The sequence below is a fragment of the Sminthopsis crassicaudata genome, chromosome 3 (assembly GCF_048593235.1).
Source record: "Sminthopsis crassicaudata isolate SCR6 chromosome 3, ASM4859323v1, whole genome shotgun sequence".
In the NCBI taxonomy this organism is placed as follows: domain Eukaryota; kingdom Metazoa; phylum Chordata; class Mammalia; order Dasyuromorphia; family Dasyuridae; genus Sminthopsis; species Sminthopsis crassicaudata.
The window spans coordinates 14410460-14425735 of NC_133619.1; the positions used below are offsets into that span (position 1 = coordinate 14410460).

Sequence of the window (15276 nt, forward strand, 5' to 3'; positions counted from 1 at the left end):
GAGGAGAGATAGCAAAAATATGGCCTGTTTCATAGAAGATATTCTACAGAATATTGGGCATTGTATACACTATTATCAAGAATAGTAAGGAGACCAATTTGGCTAGAAGGGAGATTATTGAGAAATCAGTTTTGAAAAATAAGTTGGAGGAATACTGCAAAGGACCTTAAGTGATGAAAATAAAAATAAACAAACAAACAAAAAAAGATATTTCAGTATTTTATCTTAAAAGTCATAGGAAGTTGCTGAAGTTTTTGAGCAGAGGCCTGAACCATTCACTAGGTAGTTGTGTGGAATATGAAGAGAAGATAGACCATCTCCATAGAAAGGAGATGAATGAGAAAGCTGTTGTAATATTGTCTGTGGAAGAAGGGGCTGGTGTCTGAGTGAGTCTGATGTCTTGTATATGGAGAGAAAAGGGAGGATGAAGGAGAGAATCAATGACACTTGGTCATTGACTAAAGATATTGAATGAGTAAGAGTGAAGCACTGAAAATTCAGTGTGTGGACCTTGGGAAACATAAGGATGGTGATGTCCTTGATGCAAATGAAAAAGGAAAGTAGGTTGGTTTCTAAGAAGGGGGCAGATCATGACTCCTGCTATCAATGTTGAATTGGAGATGTCCCTGGTATAATTAGGTGAAGGTGATTAGCAGGCACCTTAGCTTCAGTTTCCCTGGCTTTCTTCAATGCTCACTTTAAGTCCTACATCCTCCCATTCCTTGTCAATCCCCCTTTGTTGCTATTACATTCCCCTCAGCTTCTTAAATTGTAGCTTACAATCCCATGTGGGGTCTTCTAACTGAATGTGAGGTCACAAAACTATGATTTATCATCAGTAAATGTCTGATTTGTATACCTATTTTATGTAACTATATACTCAGGGTCATTTAAAAATTTCTCAGGTGCAAAGGGGTCATGAATGAGAAAAGTTTAAGAAGCCCTGCTCTATATATCGTAGTTTTTACCTAGTTCACACATTACCTCACGAGAATGTCAAGTTCTTTGAACAGGGGCTATCTTTTTGCTTTCTTTATGTTCTAAATGCTCAGTACAATGTCTACTACATGGTAAGCATTTAATCAATGTTTATTGACTTGTGGTTCTTGAGCTCCAAAGAAATATGAGAGCTACAGATGTAGAACTGGGAGTCATCTGTGTAGAAATGATAGTGAAAGGCATGGGGCCAGATGAGAGAAGAGATGAGAAAGAGAGAGACAGAGACAGAAACAAAGGAACAAAGTGACAGAGAGACAGACAGAAAAACACAGAGAGGACAAAGACAGAAAGATACACACACACACACACACACACACACACACACACACACACAGAGAGAGAGAGAGAGAGAGAGAGAGAGAGAGAGAGAGAGAGAGAGAGAGAGAGACAAACAGGAAAAGAGATACATAGAGACAGAAGACAGACAGAAAGAGAGACGAAGAAAGAGAAAGACAGACAGAGAGAAACCAGACAGAGAAATACACACAGAAAGATAGAGATTATATATGTATATATGTATATATGTGTGTATGTCTATGTAAAGACAGACAGAGAGACACAGACACAAAGCAAGAGACAGAAAGCAACAGAGACATGAAGACATAGAAGACAGACAGAAAGACAGAAAGAAGAAAGGCAGAGAGGAGACAGAGAGAGAGAAACGAGACAGAAATACATACAGAAAGACAAATTATATGTGTATATATGTATGTGTGTGGAGAGACAGAAACAGAGAGACAGAGACACAGACACAAAGCAATAGAGACACAAAGACACAGAGAGAAGACGGAGACACACAGAGAGACACAGTCCCAGTGAGACATACAGAGAGAAACACAAAGAGAGAAAGAGATAGAGATTAAGAGAGAGAGAGAAGAGAGACAGGAGAAATCCTAAGGAAGTATACCAATAGTCATCCTCTTGGGTGTCACTGCTTTTGCTCAACCTGATCACATGAATCTTTGATCATCTCATAGAGATCAAGCTAGATTTGTAGTTTAAAAAAAAAAAAAGACTTAAATTTGAGAACCACCCCCAAACACCTTCTGGGCTAGTCATGTAATCTCTTAAGCCTCAGTTTCAGTAACAGTAATAACACAGACTCTATGGGTTTGTCAAGAGGAACAAATGGTCTATAAAACTTTGAGTATTATATGAATCACAGCATCACGGACTTGACTCTGGAGAGGACCAGAGAGATCCCAAGATCACACAGACAGTAAATCCCTGAGGTGAGCTGTGAATCCTGGTCTTCTGATTCCAAAACCAATGAATGATCTTTCTTTTTTGGAAGCAATTGGGTTTAAGTGACTTACCCAGAGTCTCACAGCTAGTAAATATCTGAGGTCACATTTGCACTCAGGCCTTCCCACCTCCAGGGCTGGTGCTGTATCTATGTATCGCCCAGCTGCTCCTGCCAGTGATCTTTCCACTATACTATAAGTGCTGGACTTGAAGTTGGAAAGACTTAAGTCTTATATCTATCAACTATTCAGCTATAGGCAAATGACTTAACTTCTTTAAACCTCAGTTTTCTTATTTATAAAATGGGTGATAATTCCTATAACATATGTCTTATAGTGCTGTTCTGAGGAGCCATTGGGATAATGTTTGTAATTATTTTACAGACTTAAAATCATAAATGTACTGTGGCTATGATTATTTTATCATATTTTCTATGAGGTTCAAATAGCAAATGTCTTGGAACAAGTTGCTATCCAGTCATAACTTTTAGATATTTAAAATCCTATAGACTATTGTATTGGTAGATAAAATAAGCTGAATTTTGCAAAATCTCTATATTTTGAGAGCGTTTCATCCCATAGACCTTGTAGTTTGCGGACTTGGTGACATCTGTTATAAACCGTGTTCTCAATACCATCATTGTTATTACAGTAACATCTTGACTTATCATTGAAAATGTCTGTGCATTCCAAGGTCAAGCAAACTGATGCAATCTTGGTTCTTCTCATTTTTCTGTAGACATGATGACGTTGCACTCAAAAGTTCTGCATAAAGCATTAAACATTTAAGTGATCAGTATTTATTTTTATGACACTTTGGGTGATTTCCATCTTTGATGTTATGGAGTGTGAAGATAACGTCTTTATTATTCATGACTGGCAAAGCAAAAAGCATTTATTGAGCACCCAGGAGATACTTGAAGGGATAACTTTTTTTAAAGGCATGGTTTCTTTCCACAAAGAATTCGGCTATAACATTTTTCTTTTTTCATTGTTTCATTGTTTTATTTTTTGATTATACCTGTGTATTAACTTTTTTTCCAAAAAGATATTTTAAAAGACATAATAAAATTTCCTCCTTGCATTTTATATATAGCAAGTAAAATACATTCACCCTTAAATTTATGAACACTTGAATACATAATAAGCAAACATTTTTAAAGAAAAAAAGTTTCAAAAACTTCAAAAACACACATATGTCTATATATACATACACATACACACATTTCTATGCACAAACACACACATATATATGTATATATATATATGTATACACACACACACACACACATATATATATATATATATATCTTAAAGCCATTTATCTCAGCACTAGTCTAAATATTTCACTTGATCATAGTTCTCCCCTATCCACTCTTGGATGCTTTTCCCAAATGCTCTAAATTTCTAACATCGTGTATTAAGTTTTTAAATACACGTTTTCTTCATGATTCATGTTAGGAGAGAAAAATCAGAACAAAAGGGAAAACCATGAGGGGAAAGAAACAGGAAAAAAAATGAACAACTATAACATTTTTTGGCATAATATTAATTCATCATTGTCTTAAGTCCATCCGATGTATCCATAAATCTTGATGTTTTGGTAATATTGAGAGAACCAAGCACCCTAAAACAAATTCACTTTTCCTAGGTAGGTTTTAGTCTAGAGAGATGTCATGGGGTACTTTGAAATGAGATTGTCAAGAAGCTAAATGAAAAAGTATGCATTTCCCCTCTGTTTCTAATCCCTCTACCAGTATTAAATACTAATTAACACTAGTTACTAATTAAACCCTTCAAAGTACTATGATTTCCTCAATGTGAGTGCTTTCACTATTCATAAAGATTACAGCCTCTCTTGAGAGGCAGTTTCATAGAATCTTGGTTGGACTGGGTTATGGAAAAGCTTGTTTTATCCCATAAGCTAAAAATATTTTTAAAAAGAATCTCAATTGGAAGAGACATCAGGAAGCATTTTGTCCAAACTATACCTAAACAGGAGTCTCCTCATAAGTTCACCATAATTAAAAAATCTTTTTTCCTAGTGGCCAACTTCTGGGATAGTCTTTGGACAATAGACGTATACAGTTACTTGCCAGTTGTGTATTCAAGGCTTTTCAGCTTGTGTTTTCTTGTCTAATCCTCCAAAATCTGGATTATCTCTACATCACAATAAGGCACTAGAATGTAGGTTTAGTGGGGAAATGTTGCATATTATTGTGAATGTATAGCTGGAGATATTATATATATATATATATATGTAAATATATATGTATATACTACATATATATATATCCATTTAACTATAAGGTAGTAGTGCTAGTCACTCTCTTGATCCTATTTAATAGGAAAGCTCAAGGTTTAGGAGTTCCATGTTCAATCTGAAAGTCACAGTGCTTCAATCTGCTAAATAAATACCAAATGAGTAGGCAACTTTATTTCTTCTCACTTTACATATTACTATTTGGCCATACTAACTCACTAGTCAAAAAGGGTGTGGTTAATGAGTATTTTTTTTTAATTAGAAAGGGCCTGAGCCCCTACTTCTGACATCTTTTATTTTCACTACATTTTCTATATTACATCATCAGGAGACTTTGATTTAAGGGAAATCATTCTCCACAGAAGCATCATCTTTTATTCTTGACATAAAAATAATAAATATAATAAACAATATATAACATATACCATATAACTATGTATTTACAGATCTCTCAAACCTCAGGCACTTTTCTGACAGTAATTAGTTCATAGGATTTCTAGAAAACGTATATGTCAATTTTCCTAGATCCCCATGGCCTCTGCTTCTATAATCAGGCAATGTGTACAGACAATACAACACAATCCATTTCAATTGTTGATGGTTATTAAGAGAAGACAAGAGACCTCTGGACCAGAGACTTTATTATTCTTTGTTTCATGGGACATGGATTTGGAATCCAATGAAAACTGAAGTCCTGACATTGTTTTTAGTTACATTTCCAGTCTTGGCAGGAACTTCCCACTGCTCACCAAAGCAAACCCTTCCCCATGTAACTACTCTTCACTTGTGGAGCAGGGATAGTACACTGAGGGAAATCTTAGCAAGGAGACACTGTCCCTTTTTTCTCCTGGAGTTTCTCTGACCTTGAAACCTCTGTTTTTAGTTAGATGGGAGGCAAATCATAGCCCATTTTGAAACCTACTAACCTTGATCATGACTTCTCCTTCTTGCTGCCACTTATAACTTTTATTTACCATTTTTTAAAACTTATCCATATGGCAGCCAAAAGTAGGCCATTCTGCCCCAGAATGAGAAGAAATACTCTGTTACTTACATACAGAAGTTATGGATTAAGTACTATCTACAGAGATGGTGACAGTTTTCACAGCAATGTAATTACTTTTGGAGAGGAGGAATCATGTAGGGAATAGAAATAAGTTGTAACCCCTGATTTCATTGGTAGGAAAACTCTCCACGTGGGACCTCCCTCCCTCCCTAATTTATATCAGCAATTAATCTAGACTTAATCCCCCAGAGAGAGGCTTAGGGCACTGAGAACCCAAGCAATTGTCCAGGACCCTTACCCAATATTTGTCATAGGTACTATTTGAGTCCTTGCCTCCAAGACTCCTAAATGAACACTCTACTTTGTCACTCTGTCTCTGATTTATACATGCACAAAATATATTAGGAAAGGGATGGAAGAAGTGAATTCAAATCCTGCATCCAACACGATCATAAGTAATCTACTCACGCAGAGCATCCAGCAAGTCCCTAAGACTTGCTACTAAACTGCAGATGTTGTGTCAGTAGTAGAATTAGTAGTTTTGCCAACTATCAAAATTATAGATCTTTGTCTTTTTGTTCTAACATGTATATATGCACACATACATTTTATGAATGGCAAACTGCTCCCTATCTGAGCTGTTTCACAATACAAAGCTATGAGAAGTCACTATAATAACAACGATTTGTGCATTTTGTAGGATATGGAATCATAGATTTAGAACCAAGAGAAAGCTTAAAGGTCACAGAAGCCGACACTCCTCATTTTGTAGATGAGAAAAGTAAGGTTTAAAGAGAGAAGTTGGCTTGTCCAATGTCACTCACGTATTAACATGCAGAAGTTTTAAACTTGGATCTTCTGACTTTAAATGAAATGCATCTTCTTTGTAATCACACTTTATATTTTATAATGAGCTAAGATAGAGACTTGAAAGAATAATCTTCCTATTAGGAAATATTGTCAGTCAGACTTCATGTAGGGAAAAAAAATAGCTGAGAAAAGTTTCCTGGAGAGAAAGTGTGTGTATGTGTGTGTGTGTGTGTGTGTGTGTGTGTTTGGTCCAAGTACAAGCTTCATTTCTTTCCCTTCTTAATGGGTGCAGCTGCAAGGAACAAGGGGCCCTCATTAATTCATCTAGGATTCAAAGAAGGAACAAGTAGATGCAGAGACACCACTGACCCAGGCTTCCATAGGAGACAAAATGTCCTCTACAGGCACAGATGTGGGATTTTAACAGAGCAAATAATTACCCTTAGGTCATGTCTTTTTCTAATACTTTACAAATGTAATCTGGCTCACCATACATCAGAGAGAAAAGGGGAGAAACATTTCCCACTATCCCTTTTATAGATAAGGAAATGCACTGATAAAGAAATGAGAAGTCTAGCCTGAGGGTCAGACAAAGAGAGGATGGATACCACCCCAGCTTCCTGCTGGCAGGCCAGTGGTTTAATTAGCAGATAGTCTTCCTTGTCAGACACAGGGAACTTCCTTGCCCATAGGCCTTAGCTGTTTTTCTGGAATCATGCTGGAGTTATATGTCTGAAATGCTAAGCCTTCCCTTTGACATCTTCCAATTGCTCCCGCCTCTGTCTTGCTAATACATAGTTGTGTATTGTCTTCTTCATTAAACTATGAGATCCTTCAGAGAAGGGTCCATTTTTGCCTTTATTTTTTATCCCTACTGCTTAGCATTAAGTCTAGTTTAATTTTTTTTTTTTTTTATAACTTCTGACCTTGAAAGTTTGAGGTTGGTGATGCAGGTTAAGACCTAGGTTGGGGAAGCTAATAATTAATGTGCAACAAGAAAATGGTATTTACACACATATATTGTATCTAGGTTATATTGTAACACATGTAAAATGTATAGGATTACCTGCCATCGTGGGGAGGGAGTGGAGGGAGGGAGGGGATAATTTGGAAAAATGAATAAAAAAAATTAAAAAAAAATAAACTTCACTTTCTTGGGAAAAAAAAAAAAGACCTAGGTTGGGGTACAGAACCAGAGTTTTAAATTTGGAAGGGATCTTGAAAAGCATCTAGTCCAATTTGTACCTTACCTAGAATCCCATCTCTAACACCCTCTTCTCCCCCATCCCAGATTGAGCATCCAGACTTTGCCTTAAGAACTCTGGTGGTGGGGAGGGAGGAGACTCTTTAAAGGCACTGTCTCTCAGCACAGTCCTATACTCTGGCTCTATCTTCTCCTCATTGGCAACTCTCTTCCTGTACCCACCATTTTGAAAAGGACTCCAGTCATGTTTCATAACATCCACATCTCTATTATCTACTGGTAATTGTACCGTGAATGGGCTCTCTTCCTCCTCTCATTTCTCCCTTTTCCAACAGCCTTATAGAGGGGCTTTTGTATATTGGATTTTTATACAGGCTACTCATATAGGTGCTTCATCTATATAGAGGTTCCTTGACACACACTAGAGTTCTTTAGGCAGAGTCTGGATGCTCAATTTGGAGGATTGTAAATAGAATTCTTGAGATTGTACAGATTGGATTCGATAATACCCTTAGAAGTACTGTCTTCCTCATTAGAATTAGAATGTAACTTCCTTGGGGACAACTTATCTCCAGCACGTAGTACAGTGGCACATACTAAATGCTTTAACTCTTTACTTATTTTTTTTCCATTTCTAAATACTCTTGATTGTTAGACATTTTTTCCTTACATTGAAGCAAAATCATTTTTTCCTCCCCTTTTATCTCTCCACCATATTGATTCTAGCCCTGGCTTTGGGATTAAACTGGACTGTGCTTGGTATACAGTGGATAGAGCTGGGCCTGGAGTCAGGAAGATATAAAGTTAAATCTGGTCTCTGATACTTACCTGCTGAGTGACCCTGGACAAGCCAATTACTCTCATCAATCTCAATTTCTTCTATAATAAAATGGAGATGATCATAACATCTACGTCCTAGGGTTGTTATGAGTTTCAAATGAAATAATAATTGTAAAGTACCTGGCACCTAATAAGCATTTAATAAATGTTTTTTTCTTTCCCCGTTGTTTTAAATGACTGTCCTTCAGATATAGAGAAGCTACAGAACATCCATGCAGGGAATAAGGGGGGCTATCAGGATAGTGAAGGGTCTTGTGATTATGACATATATCAATTGGTTGAAACAATTGGATCTTCAGACTGAAGAAATGAAAGCTTGTTCTGAGATCATGTCAGTCATTTTGTGAAAGAAAACAGACAAAAAACTCAAGAAAAATAAAGTCAAATAATAGTGTGTTTTGATCTTTATCTGAAGTTCATCTGTTCTTCCTCTGGAGAGTGGATATCCACCTCCTTTGGAGGTGGCTAGCATTTTTAAAAATTATACATCCTTCAGAATTGTCTTGGATTTTGTATTTCTGAGAAAGCTAAGTCATTCACAGTTGTACAATATTGTTGTTACTATGCATAATGCTCTTCTGGTTCTATTCATTTCACTTTGCATTGGTTTATGTGTTTCCATATTTTTCTGAAAATATCCTGCTTATCATTTCTTATACCATAAATACTATTTCATCACAATCTAATGTCGCACCATATTCAGCCATTCTCCAATTGCTGGGCACTGCTTTGCTAAGATCTACATGAAAGCTATCTCCAAAATTCTGCTGATGCAACAGTCTAATAGTTCTGCCAAAAAAGGAAATGAGGCTAGTTTGACATGGGTTTTTTTTAGAGGCCATGCTAACTTAGTCTCCTCAGCATTTCCTTTTCCAGATGCTCACTAACCATTGCTTTCATAACTGATCCTAGATTTTCGCCTGGAAACAAAATTAAGCTCACAAAGCTTATGGCCTTTATCTTCTCTTATTATAACAGTGAATTATCAGTCCTTCTCTAATTTTGCAGTACTTCTCACATTCGTTATTATTTGTCAGTATTTCAGTTATCATTTTCAATGGTTGTTCAATATCCAAGGACATAATTCATTTCTTCTCAGTGACTTAAACTCACCAACAGCAATTATATACACACATATGTGTGTATACATATATATATGCATTATATATATATATATATATATATATATATATATATATATATATGTGCCCTGTTTATGGTAGTTATCAACTCCCCATTTTCCAATTGTGCTTTGTTCTTCCCAGTACTAAGATAATTTGGGAAGACAGAGAAAACTAAACAAAAGGCAAGTTGAATAACTCTGCCTTTTCTTCATCATCCATTATTATCATCCCACCCAACCCAAGCAACAATCCTCCCCTTTTTGGAGTCTTCTCTTTTCGTGTATAGAATTTTTTAAAAATCCTTGTTTGTTGTCCTTGGTTTTCCCTGAGCTTCACCTCATTCTGGCACTCCTGACATTGTTCTTTTAGAATCGTGCCAACCTTTTCAAATATACAACCTGTTATTTGTACTTACTTCTATCTTCTTAGATTGTTTTTTTTTTAAATTAAGCTGGTTCATTAGTTTCTTTTCTATATCCAAATAAATCTCCTTAGACAAGTTCCCTATGACTTTTTCTCTTTGGGTCTTCAGAATTTCATTCTTGAAAGTTTCCCATCTTTTCTGCCCTCACTTTCTCTGAATAGTTTTAGAACATGGGATCTTTCTTTTATTTTGTTTTAAACTTTAGAATATCTTCTACAATTATTGTTATTCAATCTTTTAGTCATGTCCGAGTTTGCCTGACCCCATGAATCTCACTGTCCATAAGGTTTTCTCATCAAAGATACTGTAGGAGTTTTCCATTTCCTTCTCCAGTGGATTAAGATGAACAGAAATAATTGACTTGCCCAGAGTCACACAGATAGGTAAGAGTTTGAGGCCATATTTGAATATCAGTTTTTTCCTGACTCCAGGTCCAGCATTTTAGCCACTGAGACATCTAGCTGCCTCTTCTTTTCTCAATTACACATTCTAAAAATGGAATGGTCATTTCCCTTCAAGATTCCCATCGTTTCTATTTGGCCAAGCAGTTCCTCCCTATTAATGAGAATCAGATCCAGACCAGGAGTTTCTCTTATCAGTTCTTCTGTTTCTTTATTTTTTTATTTTAATTTTTAAAATTATAGCTCTTTATTTACAATATATATGCATGGGTAATTTTACAGCACTGACAATTGCCAAACCTTTTGTTCCAATTTTTCCCCTTCTTCCCCCCACCCTCCTCCCCCAGATGGCAAGTTGACCAATGCATGTTACATATGTTAAAGTATAAATTAAATACAATATATGTATACTTGTCCAACAGTTATTTTGCTGTTCAAAAAGAATTGGACTTTGAAATAGTGTACAATTAGCCTGTGAAGGAAATCAAATGAAATCATGTTTTTTAAAGCATGAAATTTTTGTCAAGGCAAGCTGAAGAATTAAGGAAATGATTAGCTCATCTGCTTTTAGAAAACTCCAGAAAATATTCAGAAAACCATCATCATTATACCATATTTCCATGCCAAACTTATTATGTCCTTCCTAAATCCCTTGTCAAAGAAATGATCTTTCCATTAAGGTGGTCTATGGTATATTTCAATAAAAAATATCACTTTGGTTCCTGTCCTCTCCTCATAAAGTTGTGGTGAAGGTCATAGGAGATAATATGTTCTAAATGAATATTGTTTTGTTGATTCTGTTTTTTCTGCCTTTGTTACTCTTCATCCTGATTTCAAGATTTCCTCTCATGACTATATCATATTAATAATGCTTGTGAAACAGCTGAATGATGCAATGGAAAGAGTACTGGATTTGGATTCAGTAAGATTTGAGATTATATCCAGTTTCAGACATATATTCGCTGTGTGACAGTAAGCAAGTTACTTTATCTGCTACAGTTTCCCCATCAGCAAAATGGGGATACTAACAGTCCCTATCTCCCAGAGTTGTCATGTGGATCAAATAAGATAATATTTGTAAAGTGCTTTGCAAAACTCAAAGGACTATATGTATTGTATTTGTTATTATTAATATACAATAGTGTGTAAATTACTTGAAACAAAGAAAAATAATTAACTTTACATACTATGAACCACAATTTTTTAAATCTTTAAAACACTTCTAATGTTCAACATGCTCTCTTTTCTTGTAATCCCTCACTCATAGTCATAGAATCATTAAAATATTAGAAATGGAAGATAGCTTAGAAAAAAACTTTGGCCAGTCTCTTTATTTTGCAGATAAGGAAACTGAGGTAGACAAGCTAAAAGGAATATCCAGGATACATAGCTAGCTAACATGTCTTCTGACTCCTCGCCTAGGAGTCCTCAAAATCATCTCTTTCTGACAGCAGAAATCCAAAGAAACCTCAAAAGAAACTATAATTAAATGCATGCCCAGAATGAAAAAATTCTTCTTCAGCTACCTGCTGTTGATTGTCCCCAGTTTATCCTGTGTATAGCCTGGTAATTTATTTGCTTTCTCTCCAGTGAGACTGAGTTCTTTGAGAGGGAGGACTATTTTTTTTGTATTCCTGAGGTTTTGACATAGTGCCTGGCATACAATGGGTGCTTAATAAATGCTTGTTGTCTGAATGACCCCTTCTCAGTACCTAAGGAAAAGATCTTAGCTTCACTGGCAGTCTATGATGCTCCTATATAATTTATGCTGTTGATTCTAAGACTTTTCTCAAAAATCTTTCATAGGAAGTTTCCCATTGCCTTCTGCCATATTGCTAGAATCTCAAAGTTTTAAGAGTGAAAATTAGAGCTGGAGGTGATTTCCTCTGAGGCTTTTTCCTCTCCTCTCAGCTGCCAAGGTGATGTTTATGGGTTCTCCCAGGGTAGCACTTCAGTGTCAAGACTTACAGCTCCATAATATCTTTTACAATTCAATGTAGTTGCCATGGATTGCGCCATATTGTAGGTAGCCACAGTCTAAATCTACAGTCTGGTACCCTGGAAAAAGCTGATATAATGGCACCCAGTTCTTAAAAGAGAGGTGATGGGTTTGAGATGCAGAAAAAGACACATGCATTTTTGACACAGCCAATATGGGATTTTGTGTTTGTTGATCCTGCATATTTATTACAAAGGTTTTGCTTTTCTCATTTATTTTTTCCATGAAGGTTAGGAGTATAAAAAGCCAAAGGAATAGGTTGTAGGAAGAGGAGATTAGTAAATCTGTCTGCTCCAAGCTCAGAAGATCCTTAAAAAGATGGAGAATTTGATCATAGGCACAAATCAGAGCTAAATTTCCTGATCTTTGAGATTCATAGAAGAAATATGAAGAAAAAATATTTTGGCTTCTTTACAACTTGTCTTTCCATGTCTGTAGTTTCCACTAATAGGAACCTGACAGTTCTTTCCTTAAAGTGTGTTTGGATGTTTTGAAATTCTTTTGGAGTTGCACAGTGCCCTGGTTCAGTATAACTTAGCTTTGACAGCCTCAGATATACTCAGTGATGAACACAGAAAAAAAAACTACCATAGAGTTACCACGTACTTTTGATTCTTTTTTTTAAAATATATGACCTCCTCTCAAGCTTCTTCACAATTAAAGATGAGCATTGGGACCTGGAGATCTTTTCCAGGCAGAATCCTGGGAGGTACATATATGCCACGAGGAAGCTTGAAAGCAAGAAGCAAAAATATTGTCAACAATCATTTTAACATTTGATGACTAATTAAAATGAAAAAATAAAAAGAACATGCCCAACATGTAATTATAGAAACTGGTTGATGTGATAATGAATGGTAGACTCTGGGGACTAAATTGGAGCTTACATGCTAACCATAGGATTATTCTTAAAGCAAAGAAAGGAGGAGAAAAGCAAATGGAGATGAACTAACTTCATTCTGATCCACTGCTCACAGTAAGATTCATATTTCATCTGCATCATTGTTATTATTTAATATTTTTTTTCCTATCACAACTCTGATCGTGGAAGCAGAGCATAAGCTCTGGCTGGTTTTACCATGCCTGAAAGAAACCAAATACAATTCTGCTGTCCAATCTAGCCAGCTATGGAGAGGTTCATACCGATTAGACTGACTACTATTGATTAATTTTTGAGCTATGACCACCTTTCAAGCAAATAAAAACTTTAAAAGAGCTTCAGCTTCTAGAGTGAAGATCCTGTGTGACAATAAATGAGAGAAGGGGTCATGAATAAGTGAAAAGTATTCATTTGGTGCCTAATAAGTGCCCAAGAATTGTGCTAAGCACTGGTGGTGGTGGGGGATAAAATGCAAAAGCAAGACAGACCATGACTCTTGTAGTTTATGTTTTAATAGAAGAAACCAACAAATAAAGGAACAGTGATCAGGAAAGGCTGTTCTGCTCTGGGAAGTTAAATGGAACTAGCAAGGAATAAAATAGCATATCCTGTCCAAGAGCAAGAATAATATTGATTTGATTACTATTCCCAGAAAAAGAGGTAGAAAGTAGGAGAGGGGATAGCAAAGAAGAGCTACATGGTAAAAATAGAGGTACATTCTAAAGTCTATCAGATAGTGGGCCATATGTATTTGTACTGGCTTATTCATTCTTCAGGACAGCATCACTCCTAGTTCCAAAGAGAAATGGAAGAAATTACCAATAGCATGATTTCAGAAAATTTGTTGATTTGGAGAGAATCTCAACAGGACAGATAGCAAGGAAGTACATGGAGTAACAAGTCTTCTGGGAAATGAAGAAGCATAATCTGTGACCTAGGTCCGGTTAGATATAGAAAATACTAAGACTCAAACAATCAAACGCTTTCCACACATTAATTTTCATGTTCATATTTTTAAAAGGATCATTGACCAATGACCAGTAAATGGGCATCCTTACTGAAAGAACTTATTGAGGCACAACAATACTAATATTCTTGCAACAAAGCCGGAAGACAAAAGGAAGCCAGATCTATATAGAAGAATGGGTCATGGATTCTCCTTGTAGAGGTTCACAAACGAGTTGATTTCTTTATGTGCTTGAAAAAGCAGCAAGAAAAATAATTTCACAGAATACTTGGTTTTTTCATCCTGTAGTGCTCATGAATAAACAAGCAAAAATTACCATGAAGAGCACTGCAGTTTATATCAATGTCTATTCCAGAGGATGAAGCACAAGGGAAATTCTCTGGAAAATTTTGACAAGATTTTCCAAATCAAGTCGATATTACTTTGTTATTCAGTGACTCCAATGTGAAGCTAAGCGCAGAGAAGAGGGATGAAAAGTATTATGAGAAAACTGGCTCAAGTCAGATCAATAAACTAGTTTTAAGCATCCACCATGTGCCAGATACTGAGTTAAATGCTGAGCATACAAAGAAGGCAGAACAGCTTCTGATCTCCAGGATCTCAGTGGAGGACTAATGGAGGAGACAGCATAAAAATAGTGATGTGCAAAGAAGATAGAGACAAGAGAAACTGGAAGAGAGGAAGGAGAAAAGGAAATCACTGGCATTAAGGGGGATTGAGAAAAGCTTCTTGTAGAAAGGGAAATTTTAGGTGACTTCAGGGAGCCCAGGAGGAAGCAATGAGGAGGGAGAGTATTCAAGGCCAAGGGGCAGTCAGTGAAAGTGGGAGGAATGAAGAGATTGATTGTCTTGTGAGAGGAGTGTGGAGGAGGCCAGTTTCAGGAATTATAGAGCACAGAGACATGTAAGGTATAAGGTATAAGAAAACTGGAAGCAGAGGGAGAAGTCAGGGTAAAAAAGTGTTTAATTTGTACTAATTATTAGTTATTAATTAATTATATTTAATTCTAGAGGTGAAAGGGAACTATTAGCATTTTTTGAGGAGGTGGGAAAAGGTGCCTTGGTCACACCTGTGCTTAAGGAAGATCAATTTAATAACTGAGTGCAGACTGGATT

General features: G+C 36.2%; 1 protein-coding gene across 3 annotated transcripts in view; it reads left to right on the forward strand.

The window, feature by feature from the left end:
* The window catches only part of KCNAB1 (potassium voltage-gated channel subfamily A regulatory beta subunit 1), a 406565-nt gene that overhangs the window by 277608 nt on the left and 113681 nt on the right, over positions 1–15276 (forward strand). The gene's annotated exons all lie outside the window — the stretch shown is intronic.